The following is a 14,612-nucleotide window of genomic DNA, read 5'->3' as shown; positions in this document are numbered from 1 at the left end:
TATATCTGTCTATATGTCCCTAAACTCAATAAGCATCATCTCACCTTTGTCTTCTTTCCCTACCAAAGCACTCCTCTGTTTTGCTTTCTTTGACTTTTTTAAAACACCAATTGAGATCATCTATGCTAATCAATTTGCTTTGTTCAGACATCAGTTCTCAGCCATGTATGCTAACTTAGAAGGTGTTTCCCTCTTTCTTTTCACCCAAGAATCAGTATACTTGTCCAAACTTAAACAATGTTCAGTATACTCCACTTTGCAAGTTCACTAGTGAATATCACTGGAAGGAAAAAAAAAAAAAGCACTCAGTCAACACTTCAGACATTTTTAGGTCCAGTTCTGTCATTCTTTTCAAGTCTTTTATTCTTCTTTCCTATGCTCATAAGGTGAAATGGACAGAGTATGATCTATCTTTGAAGTTCATAACCACTCTTTACCCAAGAGTTTCACATGTGGAGGCCAATGCACCAGTCATTATGCAGGCATCTTGCGTGTAGATTAACCCACATTTTCCTCTCAATACTCTTATAGACTATAAGCATCTCCATTCTACAAACAAAAAAACTGAGGCTTAGAGCAGATAAATAACTAGCTCAGAATCGCATGTTATTAAGAAGTTGCAAAGCCTGGATTCAAGTTTAAGGAATAAGAAAGGAAAGAAAGGTTGAGAATACATTTCAAAGTAGTTAATTTTTAAAAAACATGTAATAACTACATTTAGTGGCATCCATTCTAGAGGCACTTGTTGATGTTTCATATGAAATAAATTACAAAAAAAGACAACAAAGGAAAAAAGTGCTAACAGAAATCAAGACCTACTACTTAGTCCTTGGTCTAGGACAACATAAGCACCAAAAAAGGGAATTTATCCTCTAAACTGAGGAATGAGAAAGAAACAGGCAGGGAGAAGAGTAGAGACACTGTGCATTTGTGTTGTGTCACACACAGAAATAATGCTGACTGTACCCCTCAGTTGACGTACAGAGGGCCACTCATGAGTTCTGCAACAGTAAGTCTCCCCAGAGAGCAATAGAAGGGAAAAGAAAAAATTAATCTTAGAATATTCCACATCAAAATGAATCCTCCCTCAAACCTTCTTATAAAACCTCAGTGAATGTGACTTAACTAATTAAGGCAGATTCAATAAGCTATGTATTGCAAATTAAGTGCAAACCTCACCCAATCTCACATACACAAAACAAATTCCTACTTACCTTAATATTATTTGACCATGTCACAAACACTAAGTTTCTAGTTCCTTTTTATCTTCACAGTCACAGAATGCATTTTATAAACACTCTCAAGAGGAAAGGAAAAAGTTAAACAACTACAATTACATGCAACTACAACTTAAGACACTTAGAAATACACAGTTTCTAAGAGAAAACATAAAGGTCTGTGAGTAAGTTTGAAGGAAACGGTAGCAATCTACCAGTATGTTTCAACAATCATAATCACAAAAAGGAACTAGTAGGGAAATGGGCACATTTTCAAACTTAGCGTGCTAAGATCTCTGAGCAGAAAAATACATCCATGAGAATCTGTGAAAGTGGACTCCCATATTTTCAAAAATGAGGAACTAGGGATTCAAATCAAAATTGGTTCACGAAGTTCGCTGAAGGGTTCATGATCTAAAAACACATCACACTCCCACCCCATGCACAACAATCAGTCATCAGGGAAAATTTTCAACAGGGAAAGACAAAACGTATCTCTTTCTGAATTCATCAAACTATACCAGGAAAAATACATAGAGATAAAAGTTCATAACCAAATTAGCTCTAATTTAGCACATTTCATTCCATTTTTTGATTTAAAAGCCTCAGAATTAACCAGCTATAAGCAATCAAAAACTAATTGAAGAAATTAACAGATATCAATTGTCTAACTCCTTATTATTACTCTATTGTAAATTAGGATAATAAAATATGGGTATACCTAACCATTATTTAATATAAATTTTAAACTGATTTGGGGAATTCCATTTTATCCACTTTTCCTCTGTGCTAGCATCCAGTGCCTATTTTAATGGCATACTATACCATACGAAGTTGTACTATGATTTTCCAAAATGTTAATTGTTAACTTTTATTCTTTGTGTATGATTGTATATGTTGCTTTTAAAGTAATAAGATCATTTAACTTAAAAACAAAGAAAAACAGTGAACTGTTCAGCTAATATTTCTAAACACTATGCCACAGGTTTAATTATGGAATAACTGTCTACAACTGATGTAAATTCCATTATCCTGGTGCTGTAACAGGAAGTCAGAGGCCTTGAAAGGGACCCTCTGAAATCCCCAGGGCAAGTGGAAGCTGAGTACATATCCACTCTCCTGTATATACATACCTCAAAGGAATCATGGTGTCTGAGAGAGCTATTTACAACTTACTTTGTGTATAATCAGCAGAAACAAAAGGTATGACAACAAGTATAAAGGCCTCTCTCTCTCTCTCTCTCCCCTCAGGAGAATTCAGCAAGGGAGGGCCAGTGGGCACTCACTTCAGTGTCAAAAGGTCTTCCAGAAAACACATTTTCTGTGGGGCAGGGAGGAAATATGGCAGGCTTCCTACACACACACCACACACACACACACGCACACACGCGTTCTTTGTTTACTGAGACCACACACACCAAAAAAAAGCTGTTAGAAACCAGACTTCTGAAAACAAGACAGAAAAAGCTGCAAGTTGTAAATGGGAGCTACCGTTGAAAATATTTGAAGAAGAATGGCTGTGAGAAATGGGTGGTAGGAAGGAGACAAAGGAAAAAAGGAAAAGGCACAGAAATGGTAACTTGGGGAAAGAATCGTTAATATGAAGAAAAGTGCTCATAGTCAGGGATGCTTTCTGCAGAGGCAGGGTCCACCTGCAATTTCCATTTTACTTTTAAATATTAAACATGCAGGTAAGCATCTGCCTGATTGACACTATGAAAGTCACAGCCTAAATAAACAAACTAACTTCCATGTCAGCTCCAGTCTCCTCAGTCAAGCTGGCCTCAAGCCCACATCAGTTCTGAAGTATATGTGTTTTGGTGGCTTCAGTCTGGCAGTGTTGAAGGGACAAAGACCTTGAAAAAGAATGATATACAACCTAAGTTTTAAAAATAGAGAGAGGGAGAGGAGATAAAGAGAAATAAAGTTCCATCAGAGGACTCCTCAGAGACATGGCTAGGTACAAGCACTGCTAGATTTCAAGCCAAAAGGAAGCCCCAATAGCACTCCAGCCTAATTTCAGTGGTTATACAATGCCAAGCAGCAAGAGGAAAAATCACTCAGATAACACAAAGAGTTCAGGAAGACCATTAAGTGAAATAGATGTGACAATAAGCTCACCAGGAGTCCCTGTGAGAAAAAGCAGATAAAGAAATAAACAAATTACCCAACACTGTAAAGATGAAGATGCACACTAAACACACTGCTGCAGAATAAATGAATATAAAAGCCGAAGCACAGGAAGGTGAGCTACGTGGCGGGGTATGCAGTTAAATCATATCTTAATTTTTCAGCCTACAATTTAACTGTAAGACAACATTCTGGGCTTAAACTTTCTCTAGCATAGAACCTCAGGCTAAGACTCAGAAGGACTAAGAATATAGAACCTAAGCCCAAAGAAGGAATCCACTGATCACTGATCAGAAAGCAACTGGTAAATCAAAACAGTGTCAAGCTGGATGTGGTGGATCACACCTGTAATCCTAGCACTGAGGGAGGCCAAGACAGGAGGATCACTTGAGACCAGGAGCTCTAGACCAGCCTGGGCAACACAGAGAAAAGTAACAGTAAAACAAAACATTAGCTGGGTGTGGTAACACATGCCTGTAATCCTAGCTACTCAGGAAGCTGGAGGTAGGAGAATCACTTGAGCCCACGAGTTCAAAGTTAAAAGGAGGTATGATTGTGCCACTGCACTCCAGCCTAGGTGACAGAGTGAAACCCTGTCTCAAATAAGTATATACAGACATACAAAAATCACAGTATTTATACAGCCTGGGTGACAGGGTGAAGCCCTGTCTCAAATACATACATACATAGATACATATATATATACACATACATACAATACAGTATCCATTTTCAAATATGGAATGACCAGAAACACATTCATTGTTATAGAGGCCTCAGATGAGGCAGGGTTGTATCAATATGAATATGATAAGGATGGGAAATATTTTATAGAAGAACTAGATAGAACAGGTGCCAGTGCCTGAAGGAGACACCGATCTCCTCTGGAGTCATCCAGAGCAATGAACTACAGGATCCGCATAAGATAAAAGAAAATGGAAAAGAGTCAACCAGTATGTGATTCTGTTACACAACAAGTTGAGAGACATAAAAGATGACAACAGAGGTGGGGGGACGCCGGGTATGGGAAGATGAAGCAGGCACAATGTCCTCACAGGCACCAGGAGCTACTTCACTGAGTTCACTCTTGCTCTTCCTCCGGAGCTGATCCTCTGGGGTGAGCTGCCAAAGAACAGTGCCCTGGACTCTGTGATAGGAGCAACCTCTGCAGGTACAATTATGGGAGATTTTCACAGCCACAAACAACAACAAAAATATCTTGTTTTTATACTGTGAAATATGGGATAAAAGGTAAAAATCTCTCTTCCCTGGTGACACCCTGAGGAGCCTAATGGACCATGAATAATGCTAAAATTACATAGAATCTTTCTTCCAGAGTGCTAAAAGGGCTTTACACATAGTATTTATTAATTCCCACATCAGACAAGTAAGGAAGGGGAGAAATTTCCATGTATTCCTTTCATTTCTATATGAGAAAACTGAGGTCTATCACCATGGTCTCCCTTTACATTTGATAAAAATTGATAGAAATGATTAAGACAAAGATCTCCCAATGACTTCGCTAATGCTTTACTTGAAAAACATCCTACTGTTGAACAGATTTCACTTACTTTCTGCAATTCTTGTTTTACCTGAGTTTTATCATTGAAGAAAATGAGAATGGAGTTACTTGTACCAGATTCATGGATGGGATCTTTTTTTTATTTTGAGATGGAGACTCGTTCTGTCACCAGTTTGGAGTGCAGGGGCACGATCTCTGCTCACCGCAACTGCTGCCTCCCGGGTTCAAGCGATTCTCCTGCCTCAGCCTCCACAGTAGCTGGAACTACAGGCGCCCACCACCATACCCAGCTAATTTTTGTACTTTTAGTAGATATGGGGTTTCCGCACATTGGCCAGGCTGGTCTCAAACTCCTGACCTAAAGTAATCCACCTGCCTCGGCCTCCCAAAGTGCTAGGATTACAAGCATGTGCCACCGCATCCATCAAGTTTTTATATTTAAGGAAGAAAAGTGGGCCTGGCGTGGTGGCTCACACCTGTTATCCTAGCACTTCGGGAGGCTGAGGCAGGCAGATGACCTGAGGTCAGGAGTTTGAGACCAGCTTGAACAACATGGAGAAAACTCCTTCTCTACTAAAGATACAAAATTAGGTTGGTATGGTGGTGCATCCCTATAATCCAGGTATTAGGGAGGCTAAGGCAGGAGAATCACTTGAACCTGGGAAGTTGAGATTGCAGTGCACTGAGATTGCGCCATTGCACTCCAGCCTGGGCAACAAGAGCGAAACTCAATCTCAAAAAAAAAAAAAACTGCAATAACAACAATAGAGGGAAGGAGGAGGGGAATAAGAACAAGAAGAGGAGAAGGAAGAAGAAAATAGAAGAGTACAGAATTAGATTATTTTCTACTGGTTTGCAATCATTCTTGTAATCCACTATTTTGGAAACTGAACACCCCAGACTATTGCTTATAGGAAAATACATGATCAAGTCTGACAACTGACATTAAATGCAATTTCAAATACGCCACACCCAGGTTAACTTACTTTCCTCAATGCTTAACTCCAGCTATCTTAAAGACAGGTAATATTAAAAGAGGTCCAGCTTTGCAATTAGACCTCTGTTTAAATCTCTATTGCAGTATCTTGTAAAGTTGCTTGGTTACTTATCTCAGAGTCTTGTTTCCTGCATCTGTAAAATGAGAATGCTTACATTTATTGTGCAGGGTTGGCAAGGTTGAAAGAGATAACACATGTAAAGCACCTAAGCATTCCCAGTGGGTACACAGTGTATTGTAAATGCTACTTTGTCCCCAGCCCACAAAAAAGCACCGCAGCATACCAATCCAATGAGGGCAGAGAACTTTGAGACCATGATGGAAGCCATATGGGGGAAAGGAAAGCAAGCCTCAAGGGCCAAAGGAATATTATAAGCAACTGGAGAAACTAAAAATAGACCCAGTAGCTTGGTCTCACTTAGGGGCCAAGGACCAACTCAATCAACTTTTCGCAGGCTTCCTAGAGGGATGCTGTATTCAGAATGACTGAAAAGATCACTCTCGGCTCAGAAGAACTGTCAAAGACTTCACTGGGGCCAGGCATGGTGGCTCACACCTGTAATCCCAGCCCTTTGGGGGGCCGCTGTGGGTGGATTACCTGAGATCAGGAGTTTGGGACCAGTCTGGCCAACATGGCAAAACCCTGTCTCTACTAAAAATATAAAAATTAGCTAGGCTTGGTGGCATGCACCTATAATCCTAGCTACTTAGGAAGCTGAAGCAGGAGAATTGCTTGAACCTGGGAGGCAAATGTTGTAGCGAGCCGAGATCATGCCACTGAACTCCAGCCTTGGCAACAGAGTGAGACTCAGTCTCAAAAAAAAAAAGACTTCACTAGCAGGTAAGGGGGTGGGAGTGGCAAGAAGCAGTACATCTGCCCCTCCTGCAACCAGCCCTTTCACTATTAAAATATAAGGTAATTTCCTGAGTTCTCTTATGCTAGCAGCTTGGCCTATAAATTATTAAAAAGTAAAGAGTTTCCAGAGAACAGGCATAAATAAAATTTGAAGAACTCTCGGAGGGGTGGGTAGCAAAGTGACAGACAAAACCAACAGCCCAGGTCAGTGCCCAAGGCATGCTCTTTGTCCAAAGATCATTGTGATCATCACCTGAGAGCATGTCTGAAACTCATTTGTATGCCCCATCTGAGACCCACTGTGACAGAAACTGGAGGTGGAGAGCCCCTCACCTGTGTTTACAAGCCCTCCATGTGATGCTGACAAGCATTAAAGTTTGAGGCTCACTAGCCCACATAAACTAGAAAACCAAAAAAGAACCCTAAGGCAAAAGATCTCTAGATGATCACTTCATTTTAGAAAAGATATAATTAAAACAATGGAGAGAAGGAAGAAGGAGCATATACCAGGGCATAAAACCCTTATCTCCCAACATCTTGCTCTGTAAAGAAAAGAAAGGAAGCCAGGAAAGGAAAAGTCTTATGAAAAAAAGCCAAAATGAGCAAGCAACTTAAGCAGTACGGTGTTGGTAAGGCCAACTACACATCTGCTGCAAACATTAGAAAGAAATGATGTGGGGACAGAGATTAACTGCAACATTTACATGAAAAGCACTTTAAAATGATCCAGGTCAACTTGAACTCAGCCACTGGGTTTGCTCCACTCAGCTTTCCTTCCTAGCTTTCCACCGCAATCAAGAAAGGAGGTATATTTACCCCTAATGAGGAAAAAGGCTGCCTCCAAGTAATAACCATCAAGCTACCGAATGCTTTATTTTGGGGGGAGGGTGTGGCATTTTTTTTAGAAAGGAGTTTACTTAGGAAGAAAATATATCCATCTAAATTGCTTTTACTTCATCAGAGGCACAAAAATGGAAAAAATCAAAAGCATTTTTCCTCCCTCCCTAAATTTAACACCAAAGGGAAAAGGGTGATTGAAAAATGTATGAGAAAAAAGCAGAATAGTGAGTTTGAACGAAATATGATAGAAGAATGTGTTGTGGCATCAGAAAGGGAAAGAACAAGTAGTAGCTCCCAAAAATTCAACTTCATAGACTGCCCACTGAGCCACCTATATTAAACCAATTATGATTTTTTTTTAATGTTTAAGTAGCATACACAGTTTAAGAGACAAATACAATGGGCTTTTAGCACTAGAGTAAATGCACAGTGGTTGGCTAGAGATGCAAATTACTCTGGCCTAGCACTTTGCCCCATTTGACATGAGTTAGAGTTACAATGAAGACTGAGCCTGAAGGAAGGCCACAGATGGTACCAACAGACCAGAGGAATTCCGGCTGCTCTAAACAGGGGAGCCATGGGAGCCTTTACCTTCTGCCAAAGCTCATAATGTAGCATGTCGAAGATCAATGAATCAACACGGTTTTCTTTGCATGCAAAGCTTGAACACAGGCAATGTTAAGAGAAGAAAGGAAATGAGAAAGCAGATTCAGTCCTGCTGTTCCATACAGTAAAAACTTTCCCAAGTCAAATGTAAGTCATACTGTGTACTACACAATTCCCCTCCAAGCCTGCTGAGGACCCCAGACTAAAAAGAGAAAAATGTGCAAAAGCATACAAAGTTTTTTCTAAGGGATACTCCCCATCCCCATCCCCAACGCATGGATCTCAACTAGGGTGAAAACTAGGGGAGATGAAAAGCTGCAGTATTCTGTATCAGACAGGGAAAAAGTGAATATAAACCCCTCTTACCAGTAACGTCTTTGTTACCGGGGTTCTCAGGAAGTAGAGAGAAGATAAAGTAAAAGGGAGTTATATTTTCCTTGGGGATCTTATAAAAATATTTTTGCCCAAACTGAACATACTTTACTCCTGAAACCTAGTAGCTTTAGAAGCTAAGAAGAGAAGCTTAGTGGATAACAGAATGCTTTACAAATGATAAAATACATGAGACTTTTTTTGACTTTCTGTTGTTGTTGATAGCTGCCTCATAAAAAGACAGAGCTACTTATGTAATTGACTTACCTAATGGTAAGTAATGCTTAAAATACCATTTTCTTTTTCTTTATTTTTATTTTTGAGATAGCGTCTTACTCTGTTGCCCAGGCTGGGATGCAGTGGCGTGAAACTGAGACTCACTGAAGCCTTAAACTGCTGGGCCCATGTGATTCTTGTCAGCTATTTTTTTTTTCCAGTAGAAATGTGGGGTCTCATTATGTTACCCAGGCTGGTCTTAAACTCCTGGCTTCAAGTGATCCTCTTACGGTGGCCTCCCAAAGCACTTGGATTACAGGTGTGAGCCACATCATTTGGCCATATTTTCTCTTTCATGCATTATCTTCAGTGATGTGAAGCTCTTCCCAAGTTTCATCTGTCACCTAGATCCATGTGAACAGGGATCCTAAATCCCTAACCCTTACCTCTCATGTGAATTTCAGTTCTGCACTTTCAAAATCCCACTACAAGTATCCAGTTAACATCTCAAGCTAAACAAGCAAAGCAAATAGGTTCACTGCTCTCCTTTCTTTACTACAGCTTTCCCTGGACTTTGCTATATTTTTCAGTGTTATTACCATAATCCCATTAACAAAGACTCAGAACCATACATCACTATTAAAACCTTCTTCTTTTTCCTAAACCCAGTCAGTTCTGACAGGCTTCCATTCTGCCCTTTCAATCCCCTCAGCTGTCCCCCACACCTTCCAGAATATTTCTAACAAGTACATGCTGAGACCTCTGTAATAACCCTTAAGCAATAATCCCGACTTTATCATCCCACACTTGCCAACTAGTGCTATACACCACCCCTCCAATTGTCAAACACATTCTCCTAGATCATGTTTATAGCTCCCCACCAATTACCAATTACAGTTCTTTCCTGGCCCTCTACAATCTAGCTCTAACCTGCTTTTCCAGAGTTATCTTCTCCTTCTTCATGAAAAATGCTTGATAGACACTCTAATTAGACTATTTTATGTCTCTTGCATACTGATTTGGACTTTCCAAACCTGAAATAGTGCTCATGCTGCTCTTTTTGGAATACCCTCCTCTGTATTCTCCCTTTGAAAATATCCCATTTCGTGATGCCATTTCTTCCATGAAATTTCCTGATACCCTTGGATGAAAGGGATCTCATTGTCCCAAGTGCTCTACGTTCCTTAAGGCTCTAAGCACTACATGATCCTGAACTTTAAATACATGTTTTTCCCTCCTTAGGATCAAGAACTAACTTATTTCTCTTTGTATTTCCCAATAGCACTTGCCATACTGCTTTACACACAGCAGATAGTCAACACATACATACTAAATAATAAATAAATATCTTAAAATTCGTTAAGAGCACCGGTGACACAATGTTACAAATAGGGTGATTTTAACTATTTCATTATTCCAGCAGATCCTCAACGAATACCCATAAGGCAGGTAGGGGCCAATAATTCCTGTTTTATAGAAACTCAATATGCAAAAAGGTTATTATTTATGCACACAGCATTTTTCTGAGTATAATTTAGCCTATGAAGGTTCAGTAGCTAACTCAATGTCACCCTGTTGATCTGTGGTATATTTCTGCTGAAATGATTCTTCTCCTCTTGGTGGACTTTCCTTTCAGTTTACTTCTGAATATCTCTAAAACATGACTCTATCTAAGTAACCTTTTAGAAGGGGGGAAACACCATCTTCCCTGTAATGTAAATTAAAGAAGTTTCCAGGTACGGTGACTCATGCCTGTAATCCCAGCACTTTGGGAGGCCAAGGTGAACAGATCATGAGGTCAAGAGTTCCAGACCAGACTGGTCAATGTAGTGAAACCAATCTCTACTAAAAATACAAAAATTAGCCAGGCATGGTGGTGCACACCTGTAGCCCCAGCTACTTGGGAGGCTGAGGTGGAAGAATTGCTCGAACCCAGGAGGCAGAGGTTGCAATGAGCCAAGATTGTGCCACTGCACTCCAGCCTGGACAACAGAGTGAGACTCCACCTCAAAAGATAAAAAATAGTAATATATTAAACAGGTCATTCCTTGCCCAACAAGTTGTCAACATATGCTAAAATCTAAAGTATATAATGTGGCAGGGCACAGTGGCTCACACCTGTAATTCTAGCACTGTGGGAGGCTGAGGCAGGTGGATTGCTTAAGGCCAGGAGATCAAGACCAGCCTGGCCAACATGGTGAAACCCTTCTTCTACTAAAATATAAAAAGAAAAAGCCAAGTATGGGGACACATGCCTGTAATCTCAGCTAGTCAGGAGGCTAATAGGCAAAAGAATTGCTTAAACCTGGGAGACGGAGGTTGAAGTGAGCTGAGATTGCCACTGTACTCTAGCCTGTGTGACAGAGTGTGACTCTAACTCAAAAAAAAAAAAAAAGTATAGAATGATAAAAACATATACCAGTATATATAACCTCTTAGTTTAAAATTTACTAGGCTTCAGGAGTAAGGGCAGGTATGAGAAGCTCATGTAATAAGTTCTTTAAAATTAAGTATTGATTCCTACATACCTACATACCTGGAAAGAAAGTCATCAGCCCATTACATTGCCCTGAGATAGGAAACCATTTCTAAGAAACTGCAAAAGCAGTTTACAGCAAACTAAGGATAAATTTTCATCCCAAATCTGTTTCTACTTGTTTTAAATCCAAGGTAGGCAAACTAGAGCCTGTGAGACAAATGCTATCCTGCTGCCTACTTTTGTAAATAAAGTTTTATTGAATTACAATCCTGCCTATTCCTTTACATATACAGCTCTTTGGTCCTACAAAAACAAACTTGAATAATTGCTACAGAAACTACACCTCTACCTATTTACCATCTGGCCCTACACAGAAAAGATTTGCCAACCTTTCTCTTAAGCGATGTAAAATTACACTGCTTTCCCCAGCAATATCACATCTAAGACTTCACCTTTAGGAAATAAACATTCACGTACAAGCGAGGATGTTTATATTTAAGCACTACTCTTTATTTTTTTAAAAATCCACAAACTAAGAAATCATTAAATAAATTACGATACAATGGCAAACTAGGAATCCAGTAAAAGTCATGATGAATATCAATTTACAGACATGGAAAGATAGCTATGACAACACTGAGTTTTTTAAAAGTCACATATACATGTAATATCATCCCTTTATGTAACTACTGTCTATTCATACATTTGTTAAGTACTTGTAAATGAAGAAAGATGACTAAAACTACATTAACAGTTCCTTGGTGATAGCCCTCCAGGCAGTTTTCTCTCTTTGTAGTTTTCTTAATCAGATCTGCCCAATGAACATGTATCCTTTTTACAGAAGTTGTATTAAAAAGTTTTAAAACTATTAAAAATTAAAATCAGTATACAAAATTTAGATTCTGCAATTTATAAAGCATAGGATTTTCCAGAAAGCTAAGATAGTATTCTTCAGTTATTTTTGGTTTGGGTAGTGATTTTCTTGTTGCTGTTTGCCTTTTTTTTTTTCCTTTTCCTTTGTTTTAAAAATAGAAAGGCCATAAGGCTTACCAATAACCTGCACATCTATAAACTGTCATCCCCACGGTGGTGAGCTAAGTAGTACAATGACAAAGTCCCTTACAGATGCATGCATGGATTAGGAGGAGGAGGAGGAGGAGGAGGAGGAGGAGGAGGAGGAGGAGGAGGAAACAGAATAATACCTTCATGGAAATGTATTAATTCAATCAGTGCCTTGCTTCTAGATTACCATAAAAAGGTTCATAAAGTACCCAAAAGCCACATAAGATTTCAGAATTATGCTGCTCAGTGACTGATTCTCAGTGAAGAGTAAGAAGGGAAAGATTTCTCTCCACCCACATTTTCTTCTGCAAAAGTAAGACTTCTGCAAGAGTAACACAAGTATTTTTTAAACTAGTAATTGAAAAGGCCAAGTATATACATGATGCAAGTATAAAGAACCCTGTGCCACTATTGATAAACAGATATCAAGTGAATACTGACTAGCAAACTAAAACAGTAACAGAAGAAGTTGGTCTAACTCACCCTCTGTGCCAGAATTCACAGGCATCATTTATTTCTAAGCTTCATTTTATAAATTAAGTAACTGAGGTTCAAAGAGGTTATAAAATTTTTTAAAGTCATATAAGAAAGAGATCAGTTCAAATGCAGATAAATCTAGCTAAAAGGTCTGGACTCTTCTCACTATATTCATGAAAGAGACATTATATTTCGGTGTTTTTTTTTTTTTTTTAGATGGAGTCTCCCTCTCTCGTACAGGCTGGAGTGCAGTGGCATGATCTCAGCTCATTGCAGCCTCCAACTTCAGGTTTCAAGCGATTCTCCTGCTCAGCCACTCAAGTAGCTGGGACTACAGGTGCGCGCCACCACACTCAGCTACTTTTTGTGTGTTTGTTTTTTTTTTTTTTAAGTAGAGAGTGGGTTTTTACCATGTTGGCCAGGATGGTCTAAATCTCTTGACCTCGTGATCCACCTGCCTGAGCCTCCCAAAGTGCTGGGATTACATGGCATGATTCATCACACCCGGCCAAGACATTATATTTCTAATAAAGTGCCATATAAATTCCTAGTATAAATTTATTTGGTGAGAAAACCTGAAATTTCTGGTTTACACAGATATTATAGAATTACCATGTCAGTTAATTTGTTTTAAAAGCAATATATTTAAAATAGTGTTTTTGACGTCATTGTCCCAGTTAAGTTGATCCACATTATCTTCTCTATACTTTTGGTTATACATATACGCCTGTATGATACATGTCCTTAATAGATGTAACATGATAAACAGTACCCAAACTTTAACCTTCAAAATGGAAGTAAAGTCTGTAGACACAGACTTCAGTTAGACATAAAACTGTGACTTTGTTTTTTCAGACTCTTACCATAGTAAAATTACTTCACTACTATGAATGAAGCAAAATTTGTACTCTGAAAATTAACATTTACAATGAGGCCAAACGTGGTTGCTCATGCCTGTAATCCTAGCACTTTGGGAAGCTGAGGAGGAGGATTGCTTGAGTTTTTGATAGCAAGACCCTAAATCTACAAAAAATGAGCCAGGCTTGGTGTAGCACCACTGTAGTCCCAGCTACTCTGGAGGCTTAGAATCACTTGAGTCCAGAAGTCGGAGGCTGCAGTGAGCTATGATCACACCACTGCACTCCAGCCCAGGCAACAGAGCAATACTTTATCTGTGTTGCTCAAGCTAGACTCAAAACTCCTCGGCTCAAGCAATCCTCCTGCCTCAGCCTCCCAAGTAGCTGGGACTACAGATGCATGCCAGCAACCCAGCTTGTAATTTTTTTTGATGTGGTATTTACCCCACAGTCTTTCTTAGATAAAGACTCTTTCAAAATTATACTCATTATCGGTCCAGCACGGTGGCTCATGCCTGTGATCCCAGCACTTTGGGAGGCTAAGGTGGATGGATCACTTGAGGTCAGGAGTTGGAAACCAGCCAGGCTAATATGGTGAAACCCTATCTCTACTAAAAACAAACAAAAAAAAACATTAGCTGGGCATAGTGGCACACACCTGTAATCCCAGCTATTCGGGAGGCTGAGACATGAGAGAGACTCTCTTGAAAACTGGAGGCGGAAGTTGCAGTGTGCCAAGATCACGCCACCGAACTCCAGCCAGAGCACCAGAGTGAGATTCTGTCTCAAGAATGAATGAATGAATAAATAAAATAATACTGATTAGCCTTTCCTGTGAATTCCACGTAACACCTCCAAGCACAATATAAACAAAACCTTCAAGTCCCAGATGGGGAAACAGAGTTTCACTAGGCCTCATTTTCTGGAGGGTGGAGGTATTAGCCTAAGTAAGGCTTTCTCATCAAGTAATCCAGGAATTCC

At 39.5% G+C, this 14,612-nt stretch overlaps 1 protein-coding gene across 7 annotated transcripts in view; it reads right to left on the bottom strand.

The window, feature by feature from the left end:
* Positions 1–14,612, bottom strand: part of BNC2 (basonuclin 2) — a 452,901-nt gene that overhangs the window by 268,288 nt on the left and 170,001 nt on the right. The gene's annotated exons all lie outside the window — the stretch shown is intronic.

Source organism: Sapajus apella, unplaced genomic scaffold, assembly GCF_009761245.1.
Source record: "Sapajus apella isolate SASKATOON/1434 unplaced genomic scaffold, GSC_monkey_1.0 scaffold42, whole genome shotgun sequence".
In the NCBI taxonomy this organism is placed as follows: Eukaryota; Metazoa; Chordata; class Mammalia; order Primates; family Cebidae; genus Sapajus; species Sapajus apella.
Note: the sequence above shows the minus strand (reverse complement) of the source record. Positions and strands in the feature narration are given on the sequence as shown.